The sequence below is a fragment of the Cygnus atratus genome, chromosome 3, assembly GCF_013377495.2.
Source record: "Cygnus atratus isolate AKBS03 ecotype Queensland, Australia chromosome 3, CAtr_DNAZoo_HiC_assembly, whole genome shotgun sequence".
In the NCBI taxonomy this organism is placed as follows: domain Eukaryota; kingdom Metazoa; phylum Chordata; class Aves; order Anseriformes; family Anatidae; genus Cygnus; species Cygnus atratus.
In genome coordinates this window covers 99341708-99361986 of record NC_066364.1, presented here as the reverse complement: position 1 = coordinate 99361986, position 20279 = coordinate 99341708, and positions in this window count along the sequence as shown.

The window sequence follows — 20279 nt, the reverse complement described above, 5'->3', positions numbered from 1 at the left end:
CACTCCGTCAGTTCTGCTGCAGTTCCAAAACACCAGGGAGCAGGGCACAAATGTGATAAAACAGAAGAATCCCAGCCCAGCCCTGGCAGCGAAGTGATCACAGCATACTAGGACTTTGACTCAATTGACCTTCCCCAGTATTATTTATAATGTTTGTTGTTGTTTTGTCTAGTTTTGTTTTTTGATTTGTTTTGCTGGTTTATTCTGTGTTTCTTGGTGGTAGTGTGGTTTTGTGTGTGTGCTGCTGGTTTTTGTTGTTTTGTTTGTTTGGTTTGGTTTGGTCATTGAACATGTACTAACTGTTATACAATGCTTACCAAGTTTGTTCTGAAAAGTTCTAGAGGCAAAACCTCAATCCAGGGCCCCCCTCTAAAGATTTTTTAAGTTCCTGAGGGCTCTGGGAGCACATCCAAGGATTTTTATTGTTCCCAGAAGGTATATAGAGATTATTTGTTATTTGGTGAATGTGTGTGTGAGAGTGTATTGGGAGGAGTGGCTGGGGGGGGCTTCTGCTGAACACAGTATTGTGTTGCTTTCCTGGAGAGAAGGTGGGATTCAAGGGTGACCTGAAACAGATGTTGAGAAAGGAAGGAAAGTTAAAAAATATATTGAAAAAAAAAAAAAGGAAGAAAAGGAAGGAAGGAAGGAAGGAAGGAAGGAAGGAAGGAAGGAAGGAAAGAGAGAGAAAGAGAGAGAGAGAGAGAGAAAGAAAGAAAAAGAAAGAAAGAAAAAGAAAAAGAAAGAAAGAAAGAAAGAAAGAAAGAAAGAAAGAAAGAAAGAAAGAAAAAAGAAAGAAAGAAAGAAAAAGAAAGAAAGAAAGGAAGGAAGGAAGGAAGGAAGGAAAGAAAGAATCAGAAAAGAAAGAAAACCCCTGAGATCTGCGTTATGCATTTTATGAAGGTGCCTTCGATATTACTCATCCAGAGTAAGCTCTCACAAACCTTATCAGATTTCTTTTCTTTTCATATATTAACAATTTCAGCAGCAAGGAGCTGACACTTGTTTTCTGTATCAAGCAAAGTTTTATAAGTCTTTTTTTTTCTGGCTATCACCTCAGCTTACATTTTACACTGAACAGTAATTCCATTTTTATGGACATTGTCAAATGCTTTTTAATAGAGATCCTCATTTTTCAAAAAGTTGAATTTTTAAGGGTCCCTTTAGTGACTGGTCTCATTTTGGTTATTGAACCTAGAGAGTCACAGGTGCAGATAACTGCTGGAGCAATTAATGGCCCTGAAGAGAATCCTGTCCACACTGAAGTCAGTGAGAGTTTTATTAGTGTGACCAGGATTTCACCCTATGCATTTAATATTTACCTCATCCTCATCTGGACTCACAAATAGTCTGTGTCAACCCAAAAGTTCCACTGACTTTCATGATCACCACTGTTTGATATGCCCAGAAGAGCTGGTAACTACATAATATTTTCCTTTCTGATGGTTCTGCTTTTTTTTTTTCATTTGGCAGACACTGATTTGTATCTCATTGGTTGGCTTGTATTACAAGCAACTATGATCTGCATCCAAGGGGTATAAATCTGTAACATCAGCATATTATCACAACATCCCAGAGAACTCAGGCTTGCTAATTACCTCTTAGAGTAGCTGAATGACTGTTTTGGGGACAACACTCTGAAATAATGCTGGAGTCAATATAATAAAAGACATTCCAAGGCTTTAGTAACCACGTTGGTGGCACAGTAGTAATTTTTCTTTGCTGTGATATATTTAGAATTTGGAAGAGTATTATGAAATAGATTCCCATTTCAAGATTTTTGGACAGAGCAGCCTGTTAACATCCTTTTAAATCTTAAGTGTACAGTACCACTGTTTCCTGAATTTACTATGATTTGTTGCTACATTTTTAAACAAAAGGCATTCAGTTTTACTGAAAGAGGAATCAGTTGCTGTTGCTGGACCAAAGTCAGTCATCCCAGGCTGACTTCTGAGATGTTAGATAAGCAGCTCTTTAGAAGGCAAGAGGAAACAAAAAATACTAGAGGTTAGTAAGTTATAAATGTTCGTATTAGGATATTTGCATTCACAACACATAATTTGTTTATGTGCAGGAGGGCCATGGTGTCACATCGAGGTAAATGTGATAAAAGCTTCACTGATTCAGGCTGTAGCAGCACCTCAGGAATTTAAAAAGACCTGTTTGAACTGAGAAATGTTCTGAGCTCTTGAAAACTGGATCCCTGTGCAGGGATATCATTCTTGGAGTATGAACAAGTCTCTAAATTCTGCTTCATATTACCTGTGGCCCACTTATTTGAGAAGCAATGGTCCTATTTCCAAATGAAATGTGGTAGGGTTTACTGCAATTTTTTAGAAAAGGCGATGATCTATATTATACTTACGTCAGAAAACTCTTGTTTTCAATTTTTTTTTGAATTTCAAGTTGTCTTTGCATAGTCAAAGCTGTAACACTGTAAGTTTACCCTTTAAAATGGCAAAAAAACCACCATGGCAATCACATAAAGTTCCGGCTTTGCCTCCTATCAATTTCTTATATGAATAATGACAATTTTTTGCTCTGTTTCCTCAGTGAGTTTTTGGGTTTTTGTTTTGTTTTGTTTTGTTTTGTTTTGTTTTTTAGTCCACTAGCAGACTAGCATATTCTTTCTTTTCTTGTACAGGGGGAGCATTTCTCCAGCAGGAAACAGGAGCTCCTGTTGTAGATGCCATCAAATCAAAATTATATCTCCTGCTATGAAGAGCCTAAAGTATAAGTGCCACACAAGAGACAATAGATAAGGAGTAGAAAGAACAGAGACAATGCTGGCTCTTGCGTTATAAATACAGGAGATAGCTAAGTGCAGCATCAGCAGAGCAACAGAGAGTTTTGAAGGAGGAGTATAAAGAAATTTGGTTTCATCTCTAGAAAATTAGTTTTATGTTTGGAAAAATGGAATAAATGGTGAAGATATTTGCTTGAATTGTGGGCAATTAATTAGTGAAGAGTGGCACAGTGGCATGTCACAGGCAGCATATAATGTGTTTGAGAGTATCCAGAGAAAGAAAAATATTTGGGAAGAGGTGAAAAACAATCTGAATTTTACATCCTATCCAAGAAAGACAGCAAAATAATCCACAAAACTAATGAATTCAATTTTTAATGGTAGTCGGAAGTAGTGGGGATTCTCATAGTTAATCTGCTTTCCTCAAATTGGTAGCCAAATAAAGTCTGTTATCCCTCTCAGTAGATGAAGAAACTCTACAGATGAAACTAAACGAGTATATGTTAGAGACAGAGAATAGGAGATATCATAATTCCTTTCATGCCCAAGATTGCTATAGCTTTGGGTGATGTATCTTTTAGCGATCTCTGCACAAAAAACAACCTGTGGACCATCTTACAGTAGAAGGTGAGTACCAACAAAGTCACAGATAATTTGAACTGAAATAAAAGTTCTCTTTAGGCCCAAATCTAGCAGTTGAACCCAGCTGGTGGTTGTAGCCCTAATCTTTTCCTTCTATATTTTCAGTATTTGCCATGTGACAGACACAATACAAAATGTTTCAGACTCCTACTAGAATATTCTCTTTTCCTGTATTTAAAAGCATTATCTCATTGAAGCATGGTATTTTGATCTTTCTTCATTAGTTTTTAACTCATGTTCTTTTTTTTTTTCCTTCGAAAATTGTGATAAAGCATTCTCTCGAAACTGTTGAGTTTGTGTCTTTTTAGTGCACAAGTCACCATTCTATGTCCTTCAGTTAGAGTTACATGTGCTACAATTCTATCACAAAGTAACTTTTCATGCAATTTGCTGGGGTAGTAAAATCACTTTCTACTGGAGCTGATGTTTCATATGGCAGTTCTTGCAGTGCTCTGGGGAGGAGATTAGTCATTTCTTCTGATCTGAATGCATTAAGCTTTGTGAGTTGTTTTTCCTCTACCTCAGCGTGATTCTTTTCTATTCTCTTGTTTCTGTTAGCCATCTGGCTGTGCTCTACTCCACCTCCAGACCTCTTCTCTGCAAGTTTCCATTTCCTGAGGTTGCAAGCTCCAGAAAGTTTTGAGTTGCAGCGTGCTGAGCCTCCTGCTTGCTGATATTTGGGAGTTCTGAAGTCCAATTGACTTCATGGACTGGATATATTAAGGTCCTAAAGTTTCTCTTTCTGAAATACAGAAATCTTGGTAACGGGTTTGTTTGTTTCACTTTCCATTTAATTTAAACTGACTCAACTTTTGATCAGTTTGATCCAAGGTTATTTTCTATGACCAGTACTTTCATAATGTCATCACTGCTTGCAAAAACAGTGTGGCTTTTGTGACTCTATCTTTTGACTTAAGTAGTATTTCCATTAATGCCCTTGGCTTAAGGATTAGGGATGAAATCCATGAGTCTATCCTTTGCTGTGGTCCTTTGTAATCTATAGCTTGGTTTCATGCAATGCACACTGCACTCTAGAATGTGGGAGGTTTAGCTAGCACAGCGGGCATCTGTCTGCTGCCTGGCAGACACAGCCATAGAAATAATGCTACTTCAGTTCTTCTCTGAAAGAGATAGCTTTTAAGTGGCAGCTAGATGCTTGTCTTGGCTACCTGATATCTAGGCTTTTACCCAATGGCTGACATCAGCTAGAGCATGGAAACTGCAGATTCAAATATCAATGTGTTCTTACGAAAAACTTCTTAGTTCTGTCACTCACTTTTTCTCACTGGCCTGACAGAGCCTGTTTGTTGACTCTGCAAGTCATAAAGAAAGGCCCACTTATTTTCTCAAACCATTATACACTGAATGCTTAATGTTGTTTGGTCATATTCATACAATTAAGAAATCACATTTGAGTGGTCCTTCATTATGCCTAATAAAGCACGTTATCACAGCAAGAATCACCAACTTGTGCTGTAACAAATGTTTTGCAAATTGCCACTTTTAAGTAAGCAGGAAAGTTTTCCAATTTTTGAAGAAAGTAGACTCACAAATTTGCTGCATTCTGAATTTATCACCATATTCAAATTTTCATTTTTGTTATCTTTTGTCAAATAGCAAGTTCTTTTCTCTGATTTGGCCTTTTTCATTATGTCTATAGCTAGCAACTTAAGGAACGCAAGAAAAGGCTTCTGGCCGCTGGATTTGATTAGACTATTTTACTGTACTGCTTAGTTGTTAGACTAGTCCATAACACAATATTATCATTCCTGATATGCTTTTGACCAAAGTCAATGAGCCATTTCTTGAAGTGAGATTTCTACAAGAGGAATAATTTTCTCCTTTCTATTTGTCCATCTGGGCTGAAATGGGATTTAGAACAGGCCAACTTTGCCCAGTTTTGGTGACCAATCTTTCTTTCAGGAGCCAGTAGTCAAGGATATACAGTTTGGATGCTGGGACAGAAGCAGAAGTATGATCCTGAAAGACAAGACATAAGAATTCATTAAAAACTGTAAATATTATTTATATATATATTTAATAAATAATGTGCTTAATATTATGTATATGAACAATTAGAGCACGTGAATTTTTCATATTTTGAACCTAGAGATAGATATGAAGAAAGGGTAGATGTAGACATGTTTTGTGTGTAACGGTATTGCTACTTCTTTTTTTGAATAAGTGCTCAATAAGTAAGTGATCTGTAAACTGCTTTATAACTTTTGGCTTTTATTAAATGATTTGCAAGCACTGGACAACAATGTCCAGTTCTGATTGGCTGGGAGTGATGTCATATATGTGTCAATATTTCTTGCTAAAAGCACAAGTATGACCTTTTTACCTTGGAGTTTCCATACCATAATAGCTATAAGGCACTCACGGTTAATAGATTTCTGAGGGATTATTGCACTCTTCGAGTAGCTGAAGTCGCTTGGCTTTTGGCTGGTGCCTCGTACTGCACCTGAGGTGTGTGATAATCCCTCAGAAATGCACTGCTTGTTGAATCTCATGGCTTAATTATAAACATTAACTGAAGTCAGCTACACATTAACTAGCTTGCCCAGATGTTTCTGTACCTGATGGATGTATGTGATGACTGATGAAAAGAAATCATGCAAGTCCACTTCTGGTGAGTTCATTTGCCATGGAAATAGAAGGAGAGCAAAGCAGTTGCACTACCCTCAACAAGAGACTCAATATCACTCAGCTACAGGAGGATGCACAACAAATTTCCTTTTAGCTTTCACATGTGCTGGAGAAGTGTCTCAGTTCAAAAACCCGAGGGTCACTATCTGCTCCAGCTTGTACAGGGCCCTCCACCTGGAGTTCCCCTTAACGAGGCCCATGGGCATGTCACTCCCTTATGTGCAGCATTACATCTAGGATGCCTTGGGGGCAACTCCTTCTCTAAGAATTTTTTGTGATCCAGGAATTTTGCCCCCTATCAAGGAAAATGTCTCTCTTCTTTACAGAGATTAAGTCTCATTTTCTGTCTTATTTTTTCTCCCAGTCTTGTCCTTTACTGATATTTTACTGCTCAATTTTTTGTGATATACACTTTATATGTTGGCAATTGGTGACTCACATTTCCCTCATGAGTTATTGTAATGCAGTCATTAACGAAAAACAATGGGGATAGCCCTTTTTTTAGATGGTTTAACAATGTTATCCATTACAATATTTACTAATGATAAAAGATTCTGGTTGATTTTAATTTCCGTGAAAGATTGAACTCTTAGAAAAGCTACTTACAAGTAGGAATAGCTTGTACAGGGAACAAAAAATATGGCCACCCTTCAGATCCAGGCCAAACACTCAGCTGAACTGATTTGTAAACCCACTCTAAAACCCACACTAACTAATTGATAGCTGCCCTAGTTTAATAACATCTGCAGCAGTGTGATAGAATTCATGTCTACAAAGCATGCATGAGCATTAAGCTAACATCTGTGTCTTTTACTAATAACTTGCTGAAATTAGGACTAAGGGTTGTACAGATTGCCAGGGATCCCTTGACATTAAGAAAAGCCCCAGTGGCCCTGCTGGGGCAGTTTTCCAGTTGTTTTGCCTGGAAAGCAAAACATATCTGTGAGAGGAACCAAAGTGTAGTAATTTGGTTTCAATCAGTATTTGTTTTCATGCCTAATTAAACATTGATTATAGAGTTGCCATCACTTCTTCCATAATAATATTAACATCATGGTTAAATGGTATGCATCTAAACATTCGTAAAGAGTAAGTCTTTGTGCTTCAAAGTATAAGACAGATTCATTTTCTGAAGTTGAAAACAAGCATTCCTCTATAAACATTTCAATGTATAATTGCACTTAGAAGTTTTTTAAACCTCCATAAAAGTTTTGGGAGAAGGTTTTGAATTAAGTGAACCACTAGTCTGAATCTTATTAAATTTTATTTCTATGGGTAAACCTTTAAGGTGACTGATAAATGATAGTCTTGGTATGGCTTGCTGTATATTCTCTCACTCCAGCAAAAGCAGCATGCAAGGAGAGCGGAAAACTGCATACCTTGACAGAGTTGCCTTGCCAATGGACTGTACTCCTTTGCTTCTGAGTGAAAGGAAGAGGTGCTGTAAGTTATTGAGAGGTACCACAATGTGAAGCTGCAGAATTAGTTACATTTCACACATGGAGAAAGGTTTGCATTATAAAGGTAGTAATTCTAGTTCCCTTCATCTTTGACATTAGCTGCAGTAAAGTGAATCAATAAATGATAATGCTAATAAATCAAAGAACAGGCATCTTCATGTTTCTCTCTCATTCGACAGGAAATCATGGAATTCCTAGTATCACCAAATGAAGACATATTGAATGAATCGTGTCGCTACTGTAATAATAAGACATCACTCATTATTGCATTTTGTATGTCATTGTAGACTACACGTAGGTATTTACCCCATGGGCATGCAAACGAGAGTCTACTCTTTCTGGTGTTTGTCTATTAACTTGTGCAATGACGCACTTGGAGAAATTGTTGGGTAGCAAGTTGTGCTCTCTGAGGCTGTTCATTTCCCATGATAACATATTTAGTGGGATGACCACAGTTCTTCTGGACTTAATTGTGTTTTTTTTGTTGGTGGTGGTGTGTTTTTTATTATTTGGTTGGTTGGTTTTGTTTGTTTGTTTGTTTGTTTTCCTGTCTACTGTTCCACTGGAGAATAGTTATTTAGTGAAGGAACAGTAAGAGGAATGATAAGAGGAAGAGTTAAAAACATGACTCAATATCATTCTGATTCCAACCTCTACAGGTTTCTGGTATGGCAAGAGATCAGTTCCCTCACGAGGATGTGCTGGGTCTCTGCTTTGTTGCTCAAGACCTGGTTCCCCTTGATATCTATCTGCAGTGCCCTGTGTGGGGTGTACTAGCAAGCACCCTGCAATGTGTCATTTTAGCAGGAAATCCCACTGAAGTACTCAGGTCCTTTCTAATTGTTATGAAACATATTAATTCTAATGAGGAACTTGCACCCTGTTTCGTTTGTCACTCTTTCCGCCTACCCATGGGATATATAGCCAGCATTGCCATTTCTTATTCTGCACAGTCAGCAAACATCTCCACAGAGATGCTTTAGTTATCTCAGGGTCTGGATGAAGAGTATCTAAGTATAGTTGAATCCTGCTGGTGAGAAAAAGGAACCACTTTAAAATGTTTCCTAATATCAGTTTTGTCTTCCCTGAGAGCACTCAGCCTTCACAAGGTTCTTCTAAACCTATTGCTCTTCCAACAAGCCAAAATAACAGAAGTAGTGAAATTACCTTCTTTCTTCTGTATGCAGTAGGACACCTCCCTTTCTATTTCCAGATGAGTACCCTGGCTAAAACAGGCTACCTTCCCAAGTTTTTGGTTGGTTGGTTGTTGTTTTTTGTTTTGCTTTGTTTTTAATTCTGTCAAAAGCATAAGAAATTATGTGCCAGGCCAGCCCATAGATCCAGCCAGCTCACTGTACTGTCTCCAAAAATGATGGATAATGGGATGTACAAGAAAAAGTAAGAGAACAGGCAGGCATACCATCATTCGTATTGCCTCAGAATACTCTCCCAGAAATGTGTGGCTCAGGGACTTCCTGGGCTTTTTTCAATTTTACTGCATCCTTTTCATGATGAGGAGACAATAACCACACATCGTACTTATGATGCAGATGAAGCACAGATTTATGCAGTGGCACAACGGTGGCTGATGTTTTCGATTCTTTTCCTTTCCTAATTATTCTTGGTCTTCTATTGTGTTTTTTCTTTTCTTTTCTTTTCTTTTCTTTTCTTTTCTTTTCTTTTCTTTTCTTTTCTTTTCTCTTCTCTTCTCTTCTCTTCTCTTCTCTTCTCTTCTTTTCTTTTCTTTTCTCTTCTTTTCTTTCCTTTTCTTTCCTTTTTCTTTTCTTTCTTTTTCTTTCTTTTTCTTTTCTTTTCTTTTCTTTTCTTTTCTTTTCTTTTCTTTTCTTTTCTTTTCTTTTCTTTTCTTTTTATAAACATTTGTTGAGATGGAATTTTTGTAGAATTATTTCATTGAATTTTTGCTCCAAATATTATTTTTTCCTATCTGTACTGCTTTATAATTCCCTAATTTCATCTGCTATTTCATCTGCTGGTCACTGGATATCATGAGTTCCTCTGCAAGGTACTGCAGTCATTCCTTGCCTCTACTTACTTAGCAGGATAAACAAGCTTTGTCACCTTGGTGTTCATGTCCCTTTTCAGTATGAATAGGCTGAAGACATTTGAGAGCTGCTACCGATGAACATGCTTTGGGCCTGTCCACTGCCTGAAGATGCAAGTTTTCTCTGATCAAGTATCTTATAAAACATTTTTCTTCACACTCACTGACTTTCCTGCACTGTTTAGCTTAACAGGCAAGTAAGTAAACAAATAATAATAATAATAATAATAATAATAATAATAATTGCATGTTTTTCTTCAGTGTTAGCCTGATCTTGTTCAAGTTTAGTTGATTCCTGTCCACAGGATCTCTCTCTTCAAGAAAAGTCCCGAGGGACCAGAATCTGCATCCTTTTTTCTTACATCATTGTCTCAGTCATGCAATGCAATATTGTCTATCCTGCCTGGCCTTGTCTGTGGCACTGGGAACAATTCAGAGAGTAACAGTGAGGGGATCCTGTATGGTATTCAGATTAGAAGACTAAATTTTACCTGCAAAAGATCTGGGGCTACAGAACAAATAACAGAAATGCTTTGGTGTCAGTAGGTATGAACAAGGATGAAGTGCTGCTGTGTGTTCGGTTGAGCGATGGTTCCTCATTAGCTTCTAATTCCACTTGGTAGCTTGCACTTTTCTGTGAAATTTAGGACAGCTCAAGGCCTTTTTAAATGGGAAGCCAGCACATTGACATCCACCATAATTACATTCCTTCTAGAGAAACAAGGCTTAGGCCAAAAATTTTGAAGATAAAACATTTCTGTTCCAAACGTGGGTTTTTTGTTTGTTTTGATTTTGTTTTTTTTTTGTTTGTTTTTCTTTGTTGTTGTTTTGTTTTGTTTTTAAACTAAATGTCATTGAGGAATATATTAAACCAATGCACATTCATGATTAAAGCAATCTCTACTGCTTGTCTGATTTTTTCTCCATACAGATTATCATTAGCACCACAAGAAAAAAAAAAAAAAAAAAAAAGATTTTATGTCATTTTTTTTCATATTCCCTTATACCCTGAAGGTCATTGTAAAGATCACTTTTGTACCTCTAAAGTATTTAACTTGTATGTAGCTATGACAATAGATATTGCTAGGAAAGTTATAGAAAACTGCTTCTTTTTACTGCTTAATCTAATTCAAAGTCTAATCATTAAAATTCTCCTAAAACATTTTTCAAGTGTATCTTCCATGCATTTTACAAAAATCAACAATTTAATCCTTGTAATATTCATGTTAATTAAATGTATAATAATAAATGTATGAAGAACTGGACACCCATTTACCAAAGTTCTACTTAACACCATGTTTAACAAGGACAAGTTTTCAGGAAGACTTAACGGGCATCTTTGAGCTAGTTTGAATATTTTTGGAATTCAAGTTACCATCACGCTTTTACAATTGAGAATCAGAGACAGAAGAGTATTTTCTAATGTACTCTGGAAGAGGACCTCTGTTGCTGACTACTTAGTGTCCCTGGCTATGCTTGCATTAGTGTGTTGAACCAAGTAATATTAAATTTGTAGAGGAACCAGTTGATGGTGAGGAACGGGCATCAATACCAGATAATTTTCAGGAGACACTTAAGAGTGTTTTACTTCAGATTTGGTCTAGTTTTTTCCCAAGAAATAAATGTCCCTAAGCATTTGGAACAATTTTAGGTGAACTCCTGGAGAACATTTGTAAGGAAACCAAGTCCATGCCTTCCAAATCTGCCCTATGATGTGAACCAGACTATTGCCAGTAAAGAAAAGGCACACTGTTGAACTTAACTAAAATGCTAATGCATTTGCTAATAATAAATGCTAATGCTATGTCAAGCAAAGAAAATAAACTTGTGATGTACCACAAGAGATGCCATTTGTAAGGTCCATGTCTAAATGGTAATTTCTGTCTGAGTTTGGACATGGTAAAGGATTTTGAAGAGACCCTTAATATGACTTTCAGTTGGTAGCTACCCAAAGTCAATTAGACCACAAGCACAAAGCACCAAGCAGAATTTAGGCAATCTGAATATTATCCTAGGAATTCATTCCATTACTTTGATTTTTGAAAATCTCTTTTTGAGCTGATTAGCTGGAAACAAGAGCAAAGTGTGATACTCTTACAGCAAGGTGTAGAAAAAATTCCTATCAATCTTTTCAAGATTAGTGAACACTTCAGCATACCACCTCTTTAAAATCTTCAACACATGTTCATTACTTTGAAAAAAATAAGCAAATATATGAATTAAATAAACCCACCAACACATCCTCAAAATTCTAGCAATAGATTTTTTTCAAATTAAGTCCTCTATTTTGTAACTCAGGTTTTGGCATTCATTCATTTCCCAACCAGCTGCAGCATTTCATCTTCTGAAGAGCACAACTGACATCTGAGAGTTGAGTGCCATTGTGCTAACGACTATAAACAACCCCACCAAATCCTCTATGATAAATTTCCCTCTGATTAGTTAAACAGATATTGTATCGTGCCAGCGGAAGGAGTTCTTGTTGACACAGCATCTCTAGAGACAGTGGTATGTTTTCTTTTAGTATTTGAATGCTCAGCAACTGGAGTAGTGAGAATGACAGAAAGTCAGTCAACATTGTTTAATCCTGATGATCTTTCTTTCCTTCTTTTTTTTTTTCTTTCTTCTTTCTCTCTTTTGTAAAGCAGGCTTTTATTACACTGCCAGACTCTGTCTTGTAAAAAAGAAATCAAGTTGAATCTTTGAAGGACAAAAAGTGAAAATATTGTTAGGTCCAATCACAATATCCTTTTATTTCTTAGTCTATGATCCATTAGAACTACCTCTGTGTTTTAAAAATGAAAGAAAAAAAATATACTCATTTTATATTTTGAGGTTATTCTATTTTTAGTCCTTGAGTTTTACAGTAAATGCATCAGCAAGTCACTCTTGCTTTTTTTTTTTTTTTTTTTTAATCTTTGTAGTACTCTTTCCATGAGCATGTTAGTTTTATAGTGGAGTTTCCACTCACGGCTGTTAGTAAATCTTTCCACAGAAGGCAGGTCTTTATAAATGACTATTGTTAAAGAAATGTTACTGGCTACGATGGGTGTGACAATAAATGTGGGAAAGACCTGGCTTTTGGTTATTGCTCTTGTATCAGCTTTCCTGTTCAGACTGGAGGAAAAGGATAATTGTGTCTTGCCCTGCCCCCAACACTTTCACGATGACAGCAGTTAGATGCATGGTTTTCAGAAAAAAAAAGGACACATTAAGGACTATAATCACTCTGGCCTGCTCACACATATAATATGGATTCTTGGATAGACTTTCAGAATAGTATGATGTGTTCCAGATAAACAGCAATTTACTGTAAAAGTGAATGCGAATTCAGTATGCAATGTCTTGGGTTCCTAAAGTAGTAACGTTTTTTCCATGACACGTGAGGAACGTTTCTGGTGTTAGCTAACCCCTGTAAGGAAAGCCCATGGATGTGAGTGTCAGATCAACTGGGTTTTACAGTTGCATGTCATATAGGGGTCTAATTACCACACTTTGAATATTAGAGAACTCAACACTCTTTTAATCAATCCCATGGGTTCTGCTATTTCCATTACTTAGTCTCAATCCCTGTTTAAAAATGGGTACTGAGAACTTGTTTCACATACTTAGTGAATCCCTAAGTGCACTGCTCCTGAAAGCAGACACTCACACTAAATCTGGATAGTTTATATCCATTCTAAATGAAAACAGCAGAACAGTGGGATGACTGTGAGAAATTATGACATAAAGCTGATTCAAGACCTACTCAAACTCTTTGACTTCAACTGAGGGCTAAAGTGCTTTTATCTATTTGTGTTATTTATGAAGGAGCAGAAGGAATCCATACATAACTGGAGGAGTCAAGACTGTTTGAATGTTTTCCAGTCCAGCTTCCTTTCTGATCAATGGCCTTCTATTATCATATTGAGCTATACTCTTAAAATACATGGGTACACATATCAAATATTAGTAAGCATTGTCCCCTAAGCAAAAGAGCTTTGGTAACCAATGTTTAATGAAGTAACTGAAGATTTAAAAGTAGTTAAAAGCAGAACTGACAGAACAGTGGCCATAAATTGAAAGGAGAAAAGAAAAGCAAGATAAATATGTAGGCTTGATATCAGTGTGAACAATCCTGACTTTTCTGAATTATATGTAGTGAAGCATGGTGATTTCTTTTTTATTTATTTTTGTACCTCTGTGGTGATGATCCCCAGCTGCACCCAAGGATTTAGCCCTTCTGGGAAACTGCAGTATGACTACAACAATGGTCATCAGCTAGTGCTGAGATAAGTAAACTTATGGTATGTTCTTCCTTAATGTGAAACATGATTTGAGTCTTGGAATAATCAACTGTTATGAGGCGGCTGGTAATGTAATGTTTTAATGTGGCTTTTTCCTTGCTCCTAAAAGAATGGGAAAGTTTGATTTCATATTTTTATTTTATGCCATTTCTTGAAGTGTTTATTCCTTAGCAACTGAGGATAGTTCATTCATTTTGACTGGGTAGTGACATATGTAGAATGGACTAAGAGCATCAACCAACAATTGAAAACACTTCCAAAATTCAAGATATATTAGGAGAAAGAATATATGTTAAAATATTTTGATACAGAGCAACAATTTCTGAGGATCACACAAAAACAGACAGACATGTCCCTGTGCACATTCACTATAAAACTGAGCCTAAATCTCAGATACTTAGAAGAAGGCAGTAAGATATTTACATAGGGGAAAAATGGTCTGAATGGATTATCACTACAGGAAGAGAAAAGTCCAATCGTGTTTAAATCTGCTGCCTCTCTGTTGAGGCTAACAGTTTTTATGAATAGTTTGTTATATATGGAAACCTATCCATTAATACCCAGATAATGGTCCCCAAACTGTTCACAGTGATCAATAGAAAACAATCAGATGGACATAAATTCATGCTTTCTTAGATTTGAACAGAACTGGACAGGTTTTCTTAGAACTGGGACAAATGGGGGGAAAAAAGCAAAAAGCAAAATAAATAAATAAATGAATGGGAAGAAGCATTCCTTTGGGTGATAGAATCATAGAAATATAAAATCATAGAATGGTTTGGGTTGGAAGGGACCTTAAAGATTATCTAGTTCCAAACCCCCTGCAATGTGCAGGGACACCTCCCACTTGACCAGCTTGCTCAAAGCCCCATCCAACCTGGACTTGAACACCTCCAGGGCTGGGACATCCACAGCTTCTCTGGGTAACCTGTGCCAGTCCCTCACTATGTCCATAATAAAGAATTTCTTCCTAATATCTAATCTAAATCTACCCTCTTTTAGTTAAATTCATTACCCCTAGTCCTATCCCTACACTCCCTGACAGAGTCCCTCTCCGGCTTTCTTATAGACCCCCTTTGGGTACTGGAAGGCCACTGTAAGTTCTCCCTGGAGCCTTCTCTTCTCCAGGCTGAACAAGCTCAACTGTCTCATCCTGTCTTGATAGGAGAGGTGCTCCAGCCCCTTGATCATATATCCCAGAGTGATACTGCTCTGATGTTTGTTTCCCAGAAATGACTTACACCCATTTGCAAATTGTGGCTGAAAACAACTAGGGTAGACATGTATAAGTCCATTGTATGCTTCAATTTAATTAATTTAATTTAATTTTAAATCTCAATTTGACTTCTCTGTGGTCCAAAACTCAACTTTAGCTGTGGGTATTTGTTTTAGTCAAACTTTAGACACTGTTGACCAGTTTATAAGTAACAGATATGTTTTTTAGAAAGCTTGGAATAAAATACAGGAAGAGAAGCAAACATAACTCCCACTGTCAGAAATCCCACACATTCTTATTCAGTTCGCTCTTTCTCAGAAGCTTTTTGTAGAAGATCCAGCTCATAGGCACTACTTTCTTAATGTTGAAGTGTTTTCTCTTCAGAATGCTTTTGTTTGTGATTGCAGAATGGCAAAGTATAATTAAATGCTCTCTTCCATGATAAAATTGTCTCATTTCTCACTTTCTGAGTAAGATCTTCTGTTAGAAGCCCTAACTGATGAAGAGTAATTAAATGTTAAGAGAATCTTATCTGAAAGGAGTGTTTTGTTGGATTATAGTGATAGTTAGTTGATAAATTGATTGATAACTGATAGAAAATATTATAGGATGTCTTTTATTTTGAATATTTGAATTACCCTTCCTTCTGAAGGCTCATTCAGTACTCACATATTTTTATTTCTGTATTTCTTGGCCCTGAAATACTGTCTTTATTTGTTTTCATTAGGATGATCATACTCTGCTATAGTCCAGCATTTGGCTAGCTAATATTTATAAATCCATAGCCACTGCTGTATCTTTTTGCTAAAATTATGCATAACAAAGAGTAACAATAGTAAATGTGTCAGCAATTTGCTGAATATATTACGGTCCGGATTTTTCTCATTAAAACCAGCTTTGTTCATCCCTATCTTCAGTCTAAGGTCTAATTAATAGCTCATTACAGGCAACAGAAAGGATTACGCTGAGTTCTGTGCTTGCTATTTATTGATCTTTAAGTCAGAAACAATGATATCCAGGAAGCAAGTGGTGACACCAAAGAAAATATCTCTTTTTATTTGCATCCATCAGCTGATCATTTACACTTTTGCACTGCAATGCAAAGAATGTTCTTCCTGAAAATACCAAGAAGTACGTTTTTGAAAAAGCGAATGTTGGAATATATTCTATAAACATCATGTAAGTTCTCATATAAAGTTACATTTTATAGGAAATTTTACTGGTCTTATCTATCAGCCAAAAATCTCAGGTGCTTAAGTCTGTGGAAAAATAAGCTACTGTCTGTTGAAGTTTCAATAAAACAGTCAAAAAAGTTGATGTTAAAGAAAAACTGACATACAAAATTAATATTATTTTTAAATCTTAAAGGATTTTTTCTTTTTTTTCAGTTTATATCAAGCACATTAGAAATTTTCAAGTGTTTATTTCTTTCAAAGATCCTAAATAGCTTAAATATTAATTCTCATTTCAAAGTGAAGAGAAACAAAAACCCATGTTCAGAAATGTATTTATGGATTTGTTTTAAAGATTGATTTAAAAAATAAATGCTTCTTTTTCCCAATATTTTCACTATATATATCTTTAAATGTTTCTGATGTAGAGGGTGGCGCACACAATGTCTCTTCTGAGACATTAATAGTGGCAAAAGAGTTAATGACATGACAAGTAGTATGGACAAAACTTGTTCTCTAAGGTGTATAAATAAGACCAAGATAAAATCACATATTCTCAAGATCTAAATAGAGAATGTATTGCAAACCACTGCTTCGATGTTTGTAGAATACGTAACTGCTGAATATTGTCATCTTGTCATGGAGAACACCTAAAGCTTCTATAATGCTTCTTGTTTTATTTAACTACAGTTCAGCTTACTTAAACATAAGAATATTTTTGAAATAGATAACATAACCATTTCCACTCTGAATATCAGTAAACCTCTAAGCTGTCCCTCCCTCTTTCCTAACTTTTGAAAAAAGTTATTGTTTTTGTTTTTTTGTTTGTTTGTTTTTGTTTTGTATCAATGTATACACCCAGAGAGTTAGTTTTATTCCTTCCTTAAGATAGCAAACAAAAACAAATGAAAACAAAGAAGATGAAATATTCTTTACAGGGCTTGTTTTTGCTACTTGTCAGTTTTGAGCCTGGTCCAAACTCTATTAAATCAATGGGAAGACTCTGGATCACAGAGATCTGAAATAGCATACCCATTTGCAGGATAAACAGCATTTTTTTTTAATCAACCAAAATTAAATTTCTATGAAATTGTTGCTTTGCTGACTACAAAGGCTGTATCAAATGATGAATTGAACACTAATCCCTGAAGATAAATGCATGTGCTTAGTATCTATTTGCGTGTAGTTTGTATGAGTCACTGATCATGATCTGAAAAGCTAAAATCCTGCTTTTGACAAGAAAGCTTTTCCATAAATGTTAAATACACTACTGGGGGAGGGGCGGGGGGGGTGTCATCATTTTTTTCTGCCTTCTGTTTTCTGTTTTTGGATGTTTTGGTTGTACTCTTGTTCAGCTAGTCTGTTTTCAATTGTCATTTAATGGTAGTCCTGCTATAGTCCTGCATTTCTGACGCTAAGAATATATATTAAATTAGCTCCCTAAGTTTGTGACTAACAGTTTTCTGTCTTTTTTACAAAAAAAAAAAAGAAAGAAAAAGAAAGAAAAAGTTAATAGAAAAAATAAAGCTCTATTAAGGCTAATAGAACAGTATTTATTTGTACCAACAAACATTTTTTTATCCATAATCCTGTATTACTAGAACTTCCCTGTCTTTAGATAACTTACAATAATATATTTTCCTAGGGAATTATAAAATATAAAATAATTTAAATTACACATGTGAAATAAAGGAAATATATTTTAATGAGTTCCATCTTTGGGACTCATAAATATTTTTCTTCATGTAAGGCCTGATCAAAAGACCGCTCAAATTAATACAAAGGGTCCCAGAGATTTCTATAGATTTCATATTGGTCCCTTGCTAAGATTTAACTCCACATGTTTAATCCAAATAAGTCACAGGTGGAGATGGATGGGAGCTTTTTTAGTTCTTGTGAAAATTTTCAAGAAAATATAATACATTAAAGAAAAAGTTTTGTTTTGTTGTTGTTTTTTTTGTTTGTTTCAGTGAAAGCACCTATAAACCCACAATTTAATGTTTTGTCTGTATCTTTGGCAACAAATTTTTCTGCCATTTCTAGATATACTATCTAGCATATAATGTTAAATAATAAATCCATTTTAGCAATTCCTAAATTGTTCATGATCAACTTGTTAACATACACAGATTAAAATATTTAAATATACTATTAGTTCTTAAAATTATGATCTCAGTTTGAGTGCTTTTAGTTATTTTCTTGCATTCCAAATAGGGTTTTATTTTTTCATGCTTTTTTTTTTTACTTCCTGGCTTCAGTATTGAGTATTTCTGTCTTAAATACCCCCATTTTTCAGTTCAGGAGGTATGGTCTTTTATGCCTTCCATGGTACACAATGAGAATTAATTTCAGATCTCACTTGTGTATTGGATGTTTTGTTACAAAATTAGAATAAACCCATGAACCTTCAAAATTTCTCATCTTTCTGCATGTGTAAAAGATTTATAACTTTGCTCACAAGACCTTATGTTACTGTAGAAATACAGCAAATTGTAGTGTATGGGTGATGAAGACAAGTTAGGAGGTTCTTTGGGGCTGTTTATTTTTAGAACTAAATAGTGATAAGTCTTATCAGCCATAGGACAGAGTTCCAGAACAGTTAACTATTAGAAAACATTTATGTAAAAGATATTATAAGTTTACTTCTCCACACAGAATGCCTCATTTACAAACACGTAAGTGTTTCTCGTCGTTGCTGACCATTTCAACTCTGCCAGGTCTGGATATTAGGCTGGATTCTTTCCTCATTCTCTCTCAAAACCAGAAAAGTCTGTAGACCAAAGAAGTCCTTCAGATGTGCCTGTGCCAACCCATGTTTTCAAGTGTCACCATCAGTGACAGAGATTCAGTGACTGTGACGTAGCTTTAACGCATACATACAGTAGTACACTAGACAAGGTAAAGGGAACTGAAATGCAAAAAGCAGGAATGTTGCTTTTACTCAACATAACATAATCTATCTCACTGCTTCTGTTCCGAAAATAAAAGTGGGGAACATATAGGAAATACTTAATTGATGCTTAGTCTCAGGGACTGATGAGATCATTACCAATGATAGTGGAGGCAAGGGAGCCATTTTCTGGTAATTAATGGTCAAGTGCTGAGAGCTGTTAATGGAGAAGAAATATCTGGGCTCCTGGTCATTTACTAATATCACACAGCAGAAACATAAAAGACATAAAACTAATTCCTGACTTTTCATGTAGTCATCCATAGCACTGCTTACCAGTATTTTCATAGAGAAAATGCCTGTGCAGTAATTAAGTGTGATACTTAGTATTTTGGTACTTTCCGTCTGGCTTATGAGCAGTCAAATAAAGAGGACTTCTGGTGGCTGCAGGAAGACTCCATAATCTTAATGACAAGATTTCAAATGCTCAGGAAAAAAAAAAAATTACTAAGTTTATACTTACTTTCTAGTCTACTTTTATATTACCACAAAACTGTCTGCTCTGAAGTCAGTGGGGGAGGAAGGCTCAGGAGGGCACAGTGTGAGCGTCTGAGCAGCCTGGAAGGTTGAAAGACTCTGGTCTAATTAGTCGAGCCATTTGAAGACTGACCAATTTGTACCAAAACTAGGCTATTCAAAGTTTTTGCTTGCATTTGCAAAGAGATGTGTATGTTTCCACTGACTCATGAAGAAGTCTGACTTTGGAAATCTATTTTAAATTAAAAAGAAGCATTCCAAACTACCAAGAACATTCAAAATCAAAATGCACTACCTTCTGTAAGACCCATATTTTCCACCTCTGGAGAAGACTTGCTCCAGCTACACAGGAGGAGAAATAATGACATCCAGTGGCCTCTAAGCTCACTAAACTGTGTGGTTGTGTGTTATATTCTTTGACTCACCTGCCCAGGCACCAAAGCAGAAAATATTCAGAGAGCAGACCATATACCATCATTCAGTATGGTCCAATTTGCAGTTGTAGTCCAATTGAAAATGGCCGAATTTGTCTGTAAACCACCCTATTGGTATACCCTGCTCACTAGACTTGATTACAAAAGGGTATATAGATTCTGACTTTCTATCAAGAAGCTGAAAGTAA